Below are 18,403 nucleotides of genomic sequence, written 5' to 3' on the forward strand. Positions count from 1 at the left end.
TTAGAACCAGAAAAATAATATTTCTCCAATAAAGTGCTTGTTTCAGTTAGGGTCTCCTGTTATACAGCAAAGTAATAATTGTTTTTCACTAACTGCCATTAGGAAAAGCAAACAAAACACATTTCCATCATGATGTAGAAACCACACAAATGCCTATGAATGGTAAGGTTAATGTAGTCTAGTTTTGGTGAAAAACTACCAGGGCACTATTCACATAGAGTACCTATGCCTCTATTTGAATAGCTTTCCTCAAATGCTTCATAAAGGTTAATTGGCTCCTTATTAAAATGAAGTGTCCATTTGTCCATGTGGAATGAGATCCATTGTAGTAGGGACTAAGGTCAATTATTGAATACTAGACATTAAGCCTGTTAAATTAACGGGCGCTAGAACATATGTAGTCCAACATTCGCCAGAGACGGTCCGTGGGGCACATGCGCAGTAGCGCAATCCCACGGACACAGGGACTGGACGCAGAGACACTTCAACTTTATTATATAGGATGCCAGCACTACATAAAGAAATTATGAGAATCTAGTTTACTGGGCAGACCTGTACAAGCATTACATTATAGATAGGTAATATTCCCTAAATATCTTTAAAAGGCATTTAGTATATGCTGGAAACTATTTTATATAATAGAAATTGAATTATTTTTTACAGTGAGATGCATCTTAAAGTTTATAAATTATCAGTAAAATTAAATTATGGCATCTCATTAGCATTAGAAACTCCAAAGAATAACACCCTGTCCTTAAGCTATGCAAATAATAACAGAAACTATGTAAATTATATCTGGAATTTAATCTGATTGGTAGTTGTAAGGTCATGAATATTACTTTATTGTTAAACCTAAACATTAGGTTTGTATATATAGCAGAAAAGATGCACAGTGTTAGTAGGTCTGTAGTACAATTGTGATCTCCTTTCTCTCAGCAGATTACATCCAAGGATCAGCAATGTCGGCCAAAGGAGGCAGCCATCAATCAAAGGACCGTAAGTACAGCTTTGAACAAAAATATATTGATTATATATTTTAGCTTGAAAACATTTAGGACAGTTTATTCTGGTGCTATGAATTGTATTTCTTCAAAAAAACACAATTCAGTAATTAAAATGACTTGTCTATATTAGCTCTAACAAATAAAGATTGAACAGAAATAATGATGTATGACAGTTGTTAATGTTCCTAATTAAAATGCTCATTGGATTAAAGGCAACAGAGGCCAGTAAACACCATGTTGGCTTAGCCTGTTGCTTTTTGAATTGAAATTTGAGTAAACATAAATAAAGCATACATAGATTGATAAATAGATTGAGCAACATGTACTTTAACTCTTTGAATGTACCATTTTAAGTAATACTGTACAATTCTGTAATACAGTTTCCATTCTGATTGTATGCTTGTTTCAAATACAAGTGCTATTTCAAATAATTATTCAAATCAAAGAGGCTGATATACTATATATACATGAGTATGAACTATGCCTTAAATAAGTATGTCTTTTTATTTTTTAGCATGTGTCCCAGTACAGCCCACCCCCTGTGTTGAAGTACCAACATGCCAGGGTAGGTGCACCTGAACATAAGATTCATTTCAAACTCATAATTTTCTCTGTTGTCCATGCTTAAATACAATGAATGTCTTGAAAATAAGTTTGTGAATTATTTATTTCCTGATCTGTTTGCTATGTACTTATAGGGCCAGAACATGAATAGCTGAAGAGCTTTTGTATGCATTTAAATATAATATACTATATATAATATTCAGATGTTCCAATAAAGAGTATAGAACTAAGCTGTAATATAAGTATGCATTCAAGGGTCTACTTTTGCATAGCATGTAACAGATAAATTATGCATACTACTTAAGTGATCATAATCAGGGATCATATTTCATGTATTGCTCTGTGCAATGGATAAAGATGAAAACCTGTATGCTGTAAAATAGAACCGTAAAATATAAAATAGCATTGCACTCCATGATCCTCATGCTAACAATAGAGTAACTGAATTGGTCACCCATCACTAGATGTGGGCTCATCAGTCAACTAAAAAGTTAATTGACCCCCTCCCATTAGTATGCGGTGGCTAATCGGGTGTAAAAGAGGACTTCTTTATCACTCCTTTGTCCTAGGTCTAAGCAGTATCCAATTAGACAGTCCAAGTTTGCAATCGAAGATCCCAAACTGATCAAGATCAAATGTTATGACATGTTAATCACATCCCATTCCTAAACTGACTTACTGAGATAGTTGAGCAAATCAGGGGTAGTTCTCTTTTTACAAGTGTGATTTAAACATAAGCCCTAACATAAAATAAATTGATGGATTAATGCAAATTACTACTTGTTATATAAAGGTTTTAATCTGCATTATTAAACCTAACTACACCATAAAAAATAGGTGAAAATCTGGCAATTCTGTTAAAAGAAAAGAAGCAAGAACAATTGTAATGATTGTAATTTTCAAAGGTTTCAGGGCTAAATGTACATTTTATTTTTCTTCCCTATTTCTTCCCTAGACCCTTGTGTGATTTCTGACCCTTGTCAAACACAAAGTCATGGGCCTGGTGCTCAAGTCACCTATAGTGGAGGCTGTCAGACACAAAGCCAAGGTCATCAACAGCATCATGGAGGCGGTTCAGCCAAGAAATGAAGAAATTAATGTTTAACTGCATTGATCTATCTCCTCAAATCTCAATCAAAATTAAAAATCTGTTCACCAATCAGCATGCTACCATGTATCTCAAATAACAAATGATTTTTTCGAATCAATTAAACATTCCCCTGCTGAAACTATTTGTCTATAAGTGTGATTATAGTACAATTAAACTGACTGTTTCCATTTTCTATTTCTGTCCAACACCTCAGATCCGGTAGAGCAGGAAAAAAAGTAATTTATCTGTTATGGGGTAGGGAATGAGCATTGGTTGCACATATTCCTGTGACCTGCTTGGAAGCTCAAAAGTATGTAAATATCTTTACAATAGTGGATAATAAAAACTGCTCCCTGTCTATGGAATAAAAACAGACTAGAAATGAATCATATCTCAAATCCTTAATCTGAAAAGGGTTCCATATCACATTTATTTGCTATTTGAATAATAAATAAGAATACTTTGGGACTAGTTTTCCAGGTAATGTGTTCTGCATTAATCAACATAACTTTAGACAGACATTTAAACATGGGGGGCCTTATTTATCAAAGTGCAAATTTATCTGACTATTTTATTGAAAAAAGTCTGACCAAACTAGAATCCACGATTGGATCCTATTTACGATCACAATTTTATCAGATCAGGGACAAACACGAAAAAATCTAGAGAAAATTTGTATCGTACCTTTTCTTCAGATTTTTTTCCCAGGAAAAATAAATATTTTTCTGTATATTTTCATAATATTTATTTGCTTACAAATCTATGGGAGATGGCCTACCCATAATCTAAAGTTTTCTGGATATTGGGTATCTGGGTAAGGGATCCTCTACCTGTATTTAATTATAAGACTCTCTTTAGATAACCTTTATCAGCATGTTTGACCCAAAAAATGCAAGTCAGTGTTTTTTAGCTTATAGGGAAGGGTCTTCTGCAAATTGTATTAGTTCCTTTTAGGCAAGTGCCTCATGTATCCTAATTTATCATTTCACTTCTAGAGAAATTTCACAATGCAGTGTCTTTGTGAGAACATGTTTTTGTTTTCAAAGCTACTGTCAAGGCTTCTTTATAATAAAACAGAACCTGGCAGGAAAGCCAGACATTTCTTGGGTTGGTCTCTGCTAGGACTTGTCTCACTGGTTCATTGCCAACATCAAGAAGTACATAATTTTGCAAAGTCCATTTATTAACAAAGGCACTAAAAAGTCCATTTATTAACAAAGGCACTACAATTATACCAGTGCACTTGTCCACATCGACAGATCACCATTTTGAACAGTCTATTGCACTTTATAAAATATAAAGCACAGTGATGTAACGTTGCTATGGGTAATAGTATTGGTCCAATTCACCACAAACAGTATGTTAGTACATCAGACTATAGGTCTCCAATACATTAATCCATGCTGGGATAGATAAAACAAAAATTGAATACTTAATGCTACTGTAAACTAGGGTTTGTATATTAATCTGAGATTCAGGCAGTAACACATGGTGCTGTAAGGTCAAATCTTTCTTTCCCTGCAATTAGTTTTACTTATCACCAGGTAAGTAGCATAGGGCCCCTGTGCATAGTTGTGTCTGGTACCTTTACAGTTACCAAAGAACAGAAAGGTGGCTTCCACAGGATTGCCCTAACCACAATTTTCAGATGCAGGGGCTGCACCAATGACATGTCAATTGGCGTAACTATAGAGGAGCCAGTCTGCTTCCATTATTTAAGGGCCTCGCAGGGGGGGTCATGGGTGATTCACCATGCAAATGTAATAACTTGTCATCCACAATTATTTGTGTGTCATGGTTCACCTGGAAATTTTTGGCGGGGAGGGCCCAAGCCCCAAACATTATGGAAGTTATTTATTAAAGTCTGGATGCCAAAAACTCAAAAAATTAGGGTTTTTTTTTTTTTTTTTACAAAAAATCCAAATTTTTTGTGAAAAAAACTCAAATTTTTTCTAGATTTATTATACCCCAAGGATGGAAAAAGTCTGCATCTCAGACCTGCCAAGGTTGTATATAAGTCAATGGGAGAAGTCCCGAAGATATCCTGATCTGTGCTGGGTTTTGTGCAATAATCCGAAGATTTTGTGGTTTTTCAAGCAAAATCCACACTGGGAAACTAAAGTTATGTACAGAGTTGCACATCTCTGGATCAGTTCATGAGGAAATCCAGTCTACAGACTACACTGAGCAGTGTATCATGTCAGTTGCTGGCCATGATAGCAGGCTTTGTGTGACTTCTTTGGAATGAAGCTTGAGAGTCAATGTTTACACCATACAATTGTTCCATTACATGAGTGGGCAGGTCATCCAAAGCTCAGTTTATGAGGCAACTCATTCATGTGGAGTGCTAGTTCTGATTCATATTGCAGTAGGGCCCTAATACGTATTGGTATCCATCATGCTATGCATATGCTCTGACTCAAGTAAAGAGATTTAGTATATGGGATCCATGTCAGGTAGTTAACAGGACACAATATTTAGTGCTTTGGATGGCTTAGAAAACTTAAAGAAACTGTGCAAAGTAGTGACTGTTGGAGATGCCAACACAGTCAGCAAACCCTTTTTGCATCCAGCCAGTAAAGCAAGTGCTATCTGCTAAGCTGAATGCATGATAAAAAAAATGCATTTATTACAAATTAATTTTCTAATGAATGTGGTATTAGTTTGTTGCAGCAGTCAGCTCCCCTCCAACTTACGACTACACTTCCCACAACAACTTTCATGTTGTGTGATTAACTGAGCTAAAGAGTTGTGCAAGGTTTTTTGGGAACTGCAGCCTTGGCTAAAGAGCTGACTGCTGCTAAATTGTGTCAAGGTTATGCACTACGCAAAGGAAAGACACAGTCATTATGTTGGCTTTGAAAAAGCCAACATCTTGATCTACTAGTTCAGCTCGTTCTTCTTCTTCTTCTTCTTATTAGTGGTGCTTGCGAAGCAAAGCATCACTACTGTTATCTTGCAAACTTATTAGTGGTGCTTGCGAAGCAAAGCATCACTACTGTTATCTTGCAAACTTATTAGTGGTGCTTGCGAAGCAAAGCATCACTACTGTTATTTAGTGGTGCTTGCGAAGCAAAGCATCACTACTGTTATCTTGCAAACTTATTTTTATTTAGTGGTGCTTGCGAAGCAAAGCATCACTACTGTTATCTTGCAAACTTATTTTTATTCTTCTTCCGTATGAAAGTTTGGCGCGTAACTAGTCCCGCACCGTTTGTCCTAGACCCATGAATGAGGTGTCAAATCGTGCGGCTTAATCAGGAATGGGGTGGTATGACTTTTCTAAGGGGTGGGTGGTTAATTGCCCCTTGCGGGGGCAATTAACCACCCTGAAAAGTCCCATAGATTAACATTGAGGCCAACTTTTGACGGATTCTAGCGCAGAGAGGGAATCTTGTAGAAACGTTAAATTTACCACATTTGAAGAGGTTTGCGACCTGTGTCAGAGGATACCCCACACGAGGGTATACATTTTACCCCCGGGGCAGGAGAGGTCCCCAAATTTGCTCCATTGACTTATAATGGGGAATTTATCGAATAATTAGTTTGTCGCAGACCCATGAATGAGGTGTCAAACCGTTCAGTTTATTCGGGAATGGGGTGTTGTGACTTTTCTGTCCTATTTTGGGGACCCAAAAAAGTGAGCGGAGCCGCAAACAACCAATCAGATTTTCCCTATTGACTTCAATGAGAAAATGTAAACAGCTGTAATTCTCACAGTAATAAAGCCAGAGCTCCCAAACTTGGCACCGTGGGTCACTGGGTGACTGCGGCCAAAATTTACAAAAAGTGGGCGGAGTCTACAACAGCCAATCAAATTTCAGCCATTCAATTAAATAGGAAAATTTTAAACTGCTGCCGCTCTTAGACGGTTAATGGCAGCCTCCTCAAAGTTGGCACAGTTGGTCACTGGGGGACTGGGATTAAAATTAAGAAAAGTGGGTGGAGCCAAAACCAACCAATCAGATTTCTTTGATTGGTTTTAATGGGAAAAATTAAGAAGGCTACCATTCTCTCAGTATTGATGTCAGGGACCTTGAATATCACAAATGTGGTCGCTGGGGGTTTCCACTTCAAGTTTAGAAAAAGTGGGCGGAGCCACCAACAACCAATCAAATTTCATTCATTGATTTTCAATAGAAAAAAATAGAAATGCTGCCATTTTTACACATTAAATGACAGCATTCCCAAACTTTGGTATGTTAGTCACTGAGTGACTGTGGTTCACAATTAGGAAAAAAAGGGGCGGGGCAACAACAGCCAATCAGATTTGGGCCTGAGTTTTGCCACGGCAAGCACCACTCACATTTTCTTCAGGAAATGTACCTCTCTAGTTATTATTATTATTAGTGCCCCCCGGTTTTCTAAACGCTACTCCTCCTACAGTTTTAGGGGTACAAGCGCCAAACTTTCCACACCTATTCGCCTTATAGCAAAGTACGTTGCTTGTGCTTTAGTAAGCGATCCCACCCACTGCTCCCGTGCGGCGGACCACCGAAGACGCCGTTTTTATCGTATTGACTTTGACAGGGAAAATTTTCAAATCGCTGCCGCTCGTACAGTTTTGAAGCTACACTCCCCAAACTCGGACCGCATATTATTGGTGCCACAGCGAATAAAAATATGTATTTTGGGGGGGCACCCCAAAGTGGGCGGAGCTACCAACAGCCAATGAAATTTTAGCAATTTTCTAAACGCTACTCCTCCCAGAGTTTTAGGAGTACAATTATGAAACTTTGCACACTTGTTTGGCTCATACCCGAATAGGTTGCTTGTGCTCTGTTAAGCAATCCCACCCTCCGTGGCCCTGTGGTGGCCCCCCAAAGACCCCATTTTTTCCCCATAGACTTTCATTGGGAAATTTGAAACTTTTGCCACTCGTACAGCATTAAAGTTACACTCACCAAACTTGGGTCACTTAGTCATGGGGTCAACTTGAAAAGTTCTGTCACATTTTGGGGACTATAAAAAGTGGGCGGAGCAACAAACAGCCAATCAGATTTTCCCTATTGACTTCAATGAGAAAATGTCAAACACTGTCATTCCCACAGTGTTAAAGCCAGAGACCCAAAACTTAGCACCATGGGTCACTGGGGTTAAAATTTTGAAAAGTGGGCGGAGTCTACCACAGCCAATCAAATATTAGCCATTTGTTTCAATGGGAAAAGTTAAAACTGTCGCCGCTCTTAGATTGTTCATGGGAGGGTCCTCAAACTTGGCACAGTTGGTCCCTGGAGGACCGGGATCAAAATCTGGAAAAGTGGGTGGAGCCAAAAACAACCAATCAGATTTCTTTGATGATTTCAATGGGAAAAATTAAAATTGCTGCCATTTGCACGTTATTGATGTCATGGACCTCGAGTATCACAAATGTGCTCACTGGGTGTTTGCACTTCAAAGTTAGGAAAAGTGGGTGGAGCCACCAACAACCAATCAAATGTCATTCATTGATTTTCAAGAGAAAAACATAAAACTGCTGCCATTTTTACAGGTTAAATGTCATGATTCCGAAACCTTAAAGTGTTAGTCACTTGGTGACTCTGGTTCAGAATTAGGAAAAAAAGGGGGCGGGGCAACAACAGCCAATCGGACTTCAGCCATTGACCTTAATGAAAAACGCCAAATTGCTGCTATTATTATGGCGTCCATGCCAAGTGTCCCAAACTCAGCACAATTACTCACTGGGTGACTGTGGTCAAAATTTAGGAAAAGTGGGCGGAGCCAATAACAGCCAATCAGATTTTACCTATTGACTTCAATGTAAAAGTTTCAAATACTGCCATTCTCACAGTTTTAAAGCCAGACGCCCCAAACTTGGTACAGACCATGACTGGGTGACTGGGGTTAAAATTCGGAAAACTGGGTGGAGCTTAAAACAGCCAATCAAATGTTACCTATTGCTAATCAATGTCAATATATAAGTTGCTGCCATTCTTTCACAGTTAATGGCAGGGACATCAAACTTGGCACAGTCGGTCACAGGGGGACTGGGGTTCAAATTTTAAAAGTGGGTGGAGCCAAAAACAGCCAATCAGGTTTTTTGGATTGATTTTAATGGTACAATTTGATCTGCTTCAATTTTCACAGTTTTAAACCAGATTCTACCAACTTTGTGTACTCTCTATGCACCAGGGGCGACTGGCCCCAACACCTCTTGCGTTTCAAAGCCAACATCTTGTGGTTTCTTCAGAAACGACACCATCTAGTTATATTTGTAATTTCAAATGAACTTCAAAATAATTGAATTCATGTAGACTGGAAAATTGTTTAAAATGTATTTTACCTTCAGTAACAGAACTATATTTCTGGGTATACAGACCCTTTAAATGTGTATCAATCAGCTCAGACTGGCTACATACTTATAATAAGGTCAGCAACTCACTTTTTTAAATCCCACTGTAGTAGTAATGAATAATCCATAGAATTTAAAATTTACCCATATGCATATTTAACCCTTTAACCGCCAAGCACGTACGGCGTACGTGCTGGCGGTTCAGGGCTCAGGCTGCCAAGAACGTACCTCGTACGTTCTTTTGCAGCTGAGCCCTTCTCTCTGCATCGGCGGCTTTTGCCGCCTCTGCAGAGAGTCAGGAGGGTAGACAGCCCCCTGGGCAACGTGGCTGGGGGGCTGTCAAGTCGGATCTGCGACGCGATTGTCGCAGATCCGACTTCAAAGTAGCAGAAGCGCAATGTAAGCGCTGCTGCTGCTGGCTTACCTCCTCCTCGTCGCACCACGCGCCCAGTCACTTCCTGCTGCGCAGTAACTCTGCAGACACGCTGCCAGGAGTCGTCCTTCGGTTCCAGCGATCCTCCTGCTACAAAAACGGTAAGTGCACTTTTTTTTACACACTTACCTGCACTTACACATACCTACAGTACATTTATACACTTACATGAACATTTTAGTAAAAATTTGTGTTTTTTTATTTTTTATTTTTTTATTTTAGCACACTTAGTCGATTTTGTACACTTATTTACACTTAATTACATGTATTTGCACACTCAGACAACTTTTATTAGTGCACAAATATGTATACACAAAAACTCACAAACAGGGTTTTTTTTTTTTTTTTTTTACTTATTCATTGTACTGTTTGTTTTGCCTAAAAGCATGTTATTTTGACAGCGTGACTATTGGATAATCGATTTCGGCCACTAATTACGCTGCCGGATCAATTATTTTGTTATTTCATTGATTTACGCTATTTTTGTGGTTTTATTGCAATTTTATCCATGCATTATTGTTCCTTATGTATCTTTAGTATAGTTTTGCTGTTTGGTGCTTTGGTATAGAAAGATTTATTTTACTTAGTTTGATTCGCCAGAATATATGCTTTCCAAAAATATATGGGTTTCTGGGGGTCTTTTTACAGTTTTGGGGTCTTATGGCACATAACGCACAGTTGGGGCTCTCTTTTCTGCAGCTTAGTTGGCTAGCGTGAAAATTCATAGGCATGTTTTTCATTTGGGGTCTGTACACGCCACATACTTTGGTAAATCTATGCATATTGGGCATCAAACTATTTAGTAGACCTCTGACGTCCATATTTAGGGTGATTTTTCTTTATACGTAAAACAGTGTGTGTGATAAATGCGGCAAACTGCAACAATTTTAGGCGATTTTCAGAAATGTAAAAACCTCTGCGTTTAGAAAAGCTTTGCAGTTTGGTGTAGAAAGACGTCTTTATCTTTTTTGGATTCGTCAGAATGTGTACATTCCAAAAATATATGGTTTTGGGGGGGTCTTTGCTGTTAGGAGGGTCTTGAGGCATATAATATGAAGTCAAGGGTCTATGTTCACAGAAGGCGAATCGGCAGCAGAGAAAAATCATATGCACTATTTTCATTTTGGGTCCGCACATGCCAGCTGCCTTGGTATATCAATGCATATTGGGCATCAAACGGTTCAATTGACCCTTGGCATCAGTATTTATGGTGTTTTAGAATTGTATGTAAGAAATTGGGTGAGATAAATGCAGCCAATTGCAATATTTTTAGGCAATTTTCAAAAATGTAAAAACTGTTGCTTTTATCGCCAAATTTAGGAAAGGCTTGCGGCTTGGTACTTTGGAGTACAAGGACATGCATACCCAATTTGGATTCGTGGGAATGTGTACTTTCCGAAAATATATGGTTTTCTGGGGTGAATGCACTTTTTTTTACCTTTGCTCCCCCCAAAACTATGTATATGTGTTGATTTTGCAGTACCTGAAATGACAGACCATATGGGGGTCTTCCTTTTGGGGCCCCTATATGCCACGTGCTTGGGTACATCTATACATATTGGGCATCAAACTGTTCAGAGGACCCTAGGCTTTCATATTTGGGGTGATTTGTCTTGATACCTAAAAGTATGTGGGTAATACGATGCTGCAGGGTAGATATTTTGAGGTGATTTTTGGAAATGTCACCTAAATCACCAAATTTAGGAATGATTTGTGGCTTGGTACTTTGGCGTAGAAAGACATGCATACCCAATTTGGATTCGTTGGAATGTGTACTTTCCGAAAATATATGGTTTTCTGGGGTGAACTTACTGTTTTCTACTTTTGCCCCCCCCAAAACGATGTAAATGTGTTGATTTTGCAGTACCTGAAATGACAACTATATGGGGGTCTTCCTTTTGGGGCCCCTGTATGCCACGTGCTTGGGTACACCTATACATATCGGGCATCAAACTGTTCAGAGCACCCTAGGCTTTCATATTTGGGGTGATTTCTCTTGATACCTAAAAGTATGTGGGTAATACGATGCTTCAGGGTAGATATTTTGAGGTGATTTTTGGAAATGTCACCTAAATCACCAAATTTAGGAATGATTTGCGGCTTGGTACTTTGGCGTAGAAAGACATGCATACCCAATTTGAATTCGTGGGAATGTGTACTTTCCAAAAATATATGGTTTTCTGGGGTGAACTTACTTTTTTCTACATTTGCCCCCCTCAAAACAATGTAAATGTGTTGATTTTGCAGTACCTGAAATGACAGACCATATGGGGGTCTTCGTTTTGCGGCCCCTATACGCCACGTGCTTGGGTACACCTATACATATTGGGCATCAAACTGTTCAGAGGACCCCAGGCTTTCATATTTGGGGTGATTTGTCTTGATACCTAAAAGTATGTGGGTAATACGATGCTGCAGGGTCGAAATTTTGAAGTCATTTTTGGAAATGTCCCCCAAATCACCAAATTTAGGAATGGTTTGCGGCTTGGTACTTTGTAGTAGAAAGACATGCATACCCAATTTAGATTCGTGGGAATGTGTACTTTCCGAAAATATATGGTTTTCTGGGGTGAACTTACTTTTTTCTACCTTTGCCCCCCCCAAAACGATGTAAATGTGTTGATTTTGCAGTACCTGAAATGACAGAACATACAAGGAGGGGTCTTCATTTTAGGGCCCCTATATGCCACGTGCTTGGGTACACCTATACATATCGGGCATCAAACTGTTCAGAGGACCCTAGGCTTTCATATTTGGGGTGATTTCTCTTGATACCTAAAAGTATGTGGGTAATACGATGCTGCAGAGTAGATATTTTGAGGTCATTTTTGGAAATGTCACCAAAATCACCAGATTTAGGAATGATTTGCGGCTTGGTACTTTGGCGTAGAAAGACATGCATACCCAATTTGGATTCGTTGGAATGTGTACTTTCCGAAAATATATGGTTTTCTGGGGTGAACTTACTGTTTTCTACTTTTGCCCCCCCCCCCAAAACGATGTAAATGTGTTGATTTTGCAGTACCTGAAATGACAGACTATATGGGGGTCTTCCTTTTGGGGCCCCTGTATGCCACGTGCTGGGGTACACCTATACATATCGGGCATCAAACTGTTCAGAGGACCCTAGGCTTTCATATTTGGGGTGATTTGTCTTGATACCTAAAAGTATGTGGGTAATACGATGCTGCAGGGTAGATATTTTGAGGTGATTTTTGGAAATGTCACCTAAATCACCAAATTTAGGAATGATTTGCGGCTTGGTACTTTGGCGTAGAAAGACATGCATACCCAATTTGGATTCGTTGGAATGTGTACTTTCCGAAAATATATGGTTTTCTGGGGTGAACTTACTGTTTTCTACTTTTGCCCCCCCCAAAACGATGTAAATGTGTTGATTTTGCAGTACCTGAAATGACAGACTATATGGGGTCTTCCTTTTGGGGCCCCTGTATGCCACGTGCTTGGGTACAACTATACATATCGGGCATCAAACTGTTCAGAGGACCCTAGGCTTTCATATTTGGGGTGATTTCTCTTGATACCTAAAAGTATGTGGGTAATACGATGCTGCAGGGTATATATTTTGAGGTGATTTTTGGAAATGTCACCTAAATCACCAAATTTAGGAATGATTTGCGGCTTGGTACTTTGGCGTAGAAAGACATGCATACCCAATTTGGATTCGCTGGAATGTGTACTTTCCGAAAATATATGGTTTTCTGGGGTGAACTTACTGTTTTCTACTTTTGCCCCCCCCCCAAAACGATGTAAATGTGTTGATTTTGCAGTACCTGAAATGACAGACTATATGGGGTCTTCCTTTTGGGGCCCCTGTATGCCACGTGCTTGGGTACACCTATACATATCGGGCATCAAACTGTTCAGAGGACCCTAGGCTTTCATATTTGGGGTGATTTGTCTTGATACCTAAAAGTATGTGGGTAATACGATGCTGCAGGGTAGATATTTTGAGGTGATTTTTGGAAATGTCACCTAAATCACCAAATTTAGGAATGATTTGCGGCTTGGTACTTTGGCGTAGAAAGACATGCATACCCAATTTGGATTCGTTGGAATGTGTACTTTCCGAAAATATATGGTTTTCTGGGGTGAACTTACTGTTTTCTACTTTTGCCCCCCCCCAAAACGATGTAAATGTGTTGATTTTGCAGTATCTGAAATGACAGACTATATGGGGGTCTTCCTTTTGGGGCCCCTGTATGCCACGTGCTTGGGTACACCTATACATATCGGGCATCAAACTGTTCAGAGGACCCTAGGCTTTCATATTTGGGGTGATTTGTCTTGATACCTAAAAGTATGTGGGTAATACGATGCTGCAGGGTAGATATTTTGAGGTGATTTTTGGAAATGTCACCTAAATCACCAAATTTAGGAATGATTTGCGGCTTGGTACTTTGGCGTAGAAAGACATGCATACCCAATTTGAATTCGTGGGAATGTGTACTTTCCGAAAATATATGGTTTTCTGGGGTGAACTTACTGTTTTCTACTTTTGCCCCCCCAAAACAATGTAAATGTGTTGATTTTGCAGTACCTGAAATGTCAGACTATATGGGGGTCTTCATTTTAGGGCCCCTATATGCCACATGCTTCGGTACACCTATACATATTGGGCATCAAACTGTTCAGAGGACCCTAGGCTTTCATATTTGGGGTGATTTGTCTTGATACCTAAAAGTATGTGGGTAATACGATGCTGCAGGGTAGATATTTTGAGGTGATTTTTGGAAATGTCACCTAAATCACCAAATTTAGGAATGATTTGCGGCTTGGTACTTTGGCGTAGAAAGACATGCATACCCAATTTGGATTCGTTGGAATGTGTACTTTCCGAAAATATATGGTTTTCTGGGGTGAACTTACTGTTTTCTACTTTTGCCCCCCCCCCCAAAACGATGTAAATGTGTTGATTTTGCAGTACCTCAAATGACAGACCATATGGGAGTCTTCCTTTTGGGGCCCCTATATGCCACGTGCTTGGGTACACCTATATATATTGGGCATCAAACTGTTCAGAGGACCCTAGGCTTTCATATTTGGGGTGATTTCTCTTGATACCTAAAAGTATGTGGGAAATACGATGCTGCAGGGTAGACATTTTTAAGTGATTTTTGGAAATGTCACCAAAATCACCAAATTTAGGAATGATTTGCGGCTTGGTACTTTGTAGTACAAAGACATGCATACCCAATTTAGATTCGTGGCAATGTGTACTTTCCGAAAATATATGGTTTTCTGGGGTGAACTTACTTTTTTCTACCTTTGCCGCCCCCAAAACGATGTAAATGTGTTGATTTTGCAGTATCTGAAATGACAGACCATATGGGGTCTTCCTTTTCAGGCCTCTATATGCCACTTGCTTGGGTACACCTATACATATTGGGCATCAAACTGTTCAGAGGACCCTAGGCTTTCATATTTGGGGTGATTTGTCTTGATACCTAAAAGTATGTGGGTAATACGATGCTGCAGGGTAGAAATTTTTAAGTGATTTTTGGAAATGTCGCCAAAATCACCAACTTTAGTAATGGTTTGCCGCTTGGTACTTTGGTGTAGAAAGACATGCATACCCAATTTGGATTCAGGGGAATGTGTACTTTCCGAAAATATATGGTTTTCTGGGGTGAACATACTTTTTTCTACCTTTGCCGCCCCCCAAAACGATGTAAATGTGTTGATTTTGCAGTATCTGAAATGACAGAACAAATGGGGGGTCTTCCTTTTGGGGCCTCCTATGCCACGTGCTTGGGTACATCTATTCATATTGGGCATCAAACTGTTCAGTGGACCCAGGATTTTATATTTGGGGTGTTTTACATTGATACCTAATGATGTGTGGGAGATATGTTGCTGTAGAGTGGAAGCTTTGAGGTCATTTTTCAAAAAATTCACCAATTTCTATAAAACATTATAACTTTAGGAAACAATTGCAACTTGGTGGTTTGGAGTACAAAGATATTTCTACCCATTTTTGATTCACCAGAATCTGTTCTTTCTAGTAATGGGTAGTTTTCTAGGGTAAACCTACTGTTAGCGGAATGTTTGGCCTTGAAATCAAAAGTATGCCGTTTGGGAAGTGTTGCTTTGGAAATTTGGTTGTGTACTGCTTGTAGATTTTGAGCTATACAAGTGAGAAATCTCCATAAAACTATATATATTTGGTATTGTCGCGTTCAGGAGACATAGACCTTTCTAAATCGGCTGTGTTCTCGTACATAAAATGAATGATGTTTCTGATATATGTGATTGTTCTTCGTGCAACATGATTTTTTTCATTTTATTTGACACTTAGAATCCAATATTTTATTAGAGAAGTAGAATTACACCAAAATTCTTGCATATTGTGAAAGTTCAGGTTGTCCTGAAAAAAACAATACATTGTTTTCCTGGGTTAACTAAAAGACCACCCCAGGAAAGGCCCTTAAAGTGAAAGAGTGCAAAATATCTAAAAACTGCTTGGCAGTAGATGTTCGCATCTAGGACAAAACGGCTGGCAGGGAAAGGGTTAAATACTTCATGCCAAAATGTATCATAATAGTAAGATAAAAACAAAACAAAATGTAACACTGTTATTGTTGTGGCAACATTATAACTTTCCCTTACAAAATCACACATTATCCCCATGGTAACATTGTAACATTCCCATACATAATTGCACATTACCAAAAAGCTTTTATGCCCATGTTACTCATATGCTAAAAGTTGAGAAGATATTTTTTTAAAAAAATTGCCCTCGGTATACATCGCCTGATCTAAGAATTCAGTATTCATCCTACATTCTTATGAATAACTACAATATCGTTAATAACAAACTTCTCTGACATTATGCTTAGTACCTTACAATTATTCATGTTTCAAACTAAATTGTATTCTATGGCGCTCTCCATCTGACTTTGCTCCTTAGGTGATCCTCTATCTCTTTCTATATATTTATTTATTTTCATGTTTATATTTTTAAATTTTTTTGTGTGTATTTTAATTTTATTGTGTACCGCAGGGTCAGTGGGTGCTACTCTCACACCTGTATGTTATAATTTCCGTTATGTGTTGTTAGTTAATTAGTTGGCAAACGCATATGTTCTGTTGATAAACCCCCAATAAGTGTAAGCAATCATTTGTAAATCCCATTTGCACCCCTATGATAATAAACATTCATTATCTATACTCGGTTTTAAACAAAATATTAACATGTGCTATAAAGTATCCTAACCATACGATAACCCCCTGTAGTTATGGATAGTGTAAAGAGTTTTTATAAGCATACCCAAATCAAAAAACCTTGATAACCCCAAAGTCACAGTCTTATCCATTGTGAGATCTCCCACTCATACCCCCAAGAAAATTAAAAAATCAGAGTATGCGCAAAATGTGTCCAAAGTCCAAGAAATGCACAAAAATATGTCTTATACCAAAAACATAAAATATGTGAAAAAATATAAAAAATATGAAAAAATATAGAGAATATAAATTTGTCTGAACATCTTCATGTTAATTTTAACGTCCATTTGCAAGTCCTTAGAGTGTTAATATATAAGTAGTATACGTAGATCTTTTATTTAACTTGTTCGGGCCCAAATAGCTCACGAAGTGTGGTATACCCCCGACTCTATGGTCAAACACTCACCACCACCGCAAAGTACAAGGCAGAGCAGGGTTTCATACTGACTCAAACAAAAAAAAATTTTGACGCCCATAGACTTTAATGGCCGTCGGCGACATTTTTGGTGTAAAATGAAATGGGACAAATTCGCTCATCCCTACTTAGGACACTCTGACTAGTTTAGGGGGCTCGTCTGTCCCCGTAGTCACCCTGTGTCCACCTCCACGCACCGCTCACTACTGCCCCTGCCATCGGCATGGTCCGCATCCGAACGTCACCGTCTCCCATCAGCCGATCATCCTTACATTAGACTGTGTTATATGATATACGGTGAATCATGGATGGTGATTATCTTAGGTGCCAGGTACACATTTAGAGGCCACCTCGGAGGTGCCATAGCATTGTTGAGAAATAAGGTAACATCACTTCTCACTCACAGTGTTGAACCACATGTCTGGTCGATATAAACTCAGGACAGACCTCAGGACAGACCTTCTGCTGCAGTTTTTCAACACTTCATCAGGTGAATTGGCAGAGTAGGTTAAAGTTGTTCAAAGATAAGATCACAAATTGAATGTGTCATCGGTAGGAGTTACAGCTGCCTTAGCTGCCGTCAATCATAGACCAGTCGGGGATGTCTCAGCTGCTGCGATGTCCGTTATTGTCTCCTCACCAGTGGTATTTTTAAACAACATGTATAATGGTTATTTAATCAAAAAATATATAAATGCACGGGTGCACGGCATAAAATATCAAGACAAAATCCAAAGAATGCCAGCACTCACGAAAAAAACTGTATAGATGCCTGGGTGCACGATCAGCAAATACTTCGTACAATACCACGTTTACCACACTACGTGAGCTCTTTGGGCCTGAACAAGTTAAATAAAAGATCTCTTGCAGCCCGAAACATGTCGTGTGGACATAAAATAAAAGCTTATTAGCAGTTATTCTGAATGCTGTATGTTTTACCATCTTCTCTGATACAGTTAAATAACCTACCAGGTTGCCAGGGCTATAGATTTACAGTATGTTTCTTCTTAAGTTTTTGATCTATGCTGCACCATCGTCAGCAAATACAATGACAGTATGAACAACAATGAATCAATGTACAAGTACATACACAATGTATCAAGGACTGGCCTACATATAGATGACAACAAAATTTGTCTGGCAAGACCCTGGGGGAATATCATCAGGTTTGTTTACTTTCTGTTATTCTTAACGTAAAGACTTAGCTCTATCAAAAAGGAAGCCTTTGTTAACTGTTTTTTTTCTGTGGTGTGAACAGTAGAAAATAAATCTATTAAAACCTCTGTCATCTTCTCTGTTTCAACGAATCTGCCTGATTCTGATATAAACGATTTTGTATATTTTTACTATTCATATATTT

The 18,403-nt window shown here is 38.7% G+C and overlaps 1 long non-coding RNA gene across 1 annotated transcript; it reads left to right on the plus strand.

Moving 5' to 3' along the window:
* The first annotated feature begins 880 nt into the window (after window positions 1–880).
* On the plus strand, window positions 881–2,797 carry LOC108696984. The gene is made up of 3 exons (XR_001932364.2): window positions 881–996; window positions 1,519–1,569; window positions 2,524–2,797. It is a non-coding gene; the product is annotated as an uncharacterized LOC108696984 (long non-coding RNA).
* Window positions 2,798–18,403: the final 15,606 nt, after the last annotated feature.

Source organism: Xenopus laevis, chromosome 7L, assembly GCF_017654675.1.
Source record: "Xenopus laevis strain J_2021 chromosome 7L, Xenopus_laevis_v10.1, whole genome shotgun sequence".
NCBI classification, from domain to species: Eukaryota; Metazoa; Chordata; class Amphibia; order Anura; family Pipidae; genus Xenopus; species Xenopus laevis.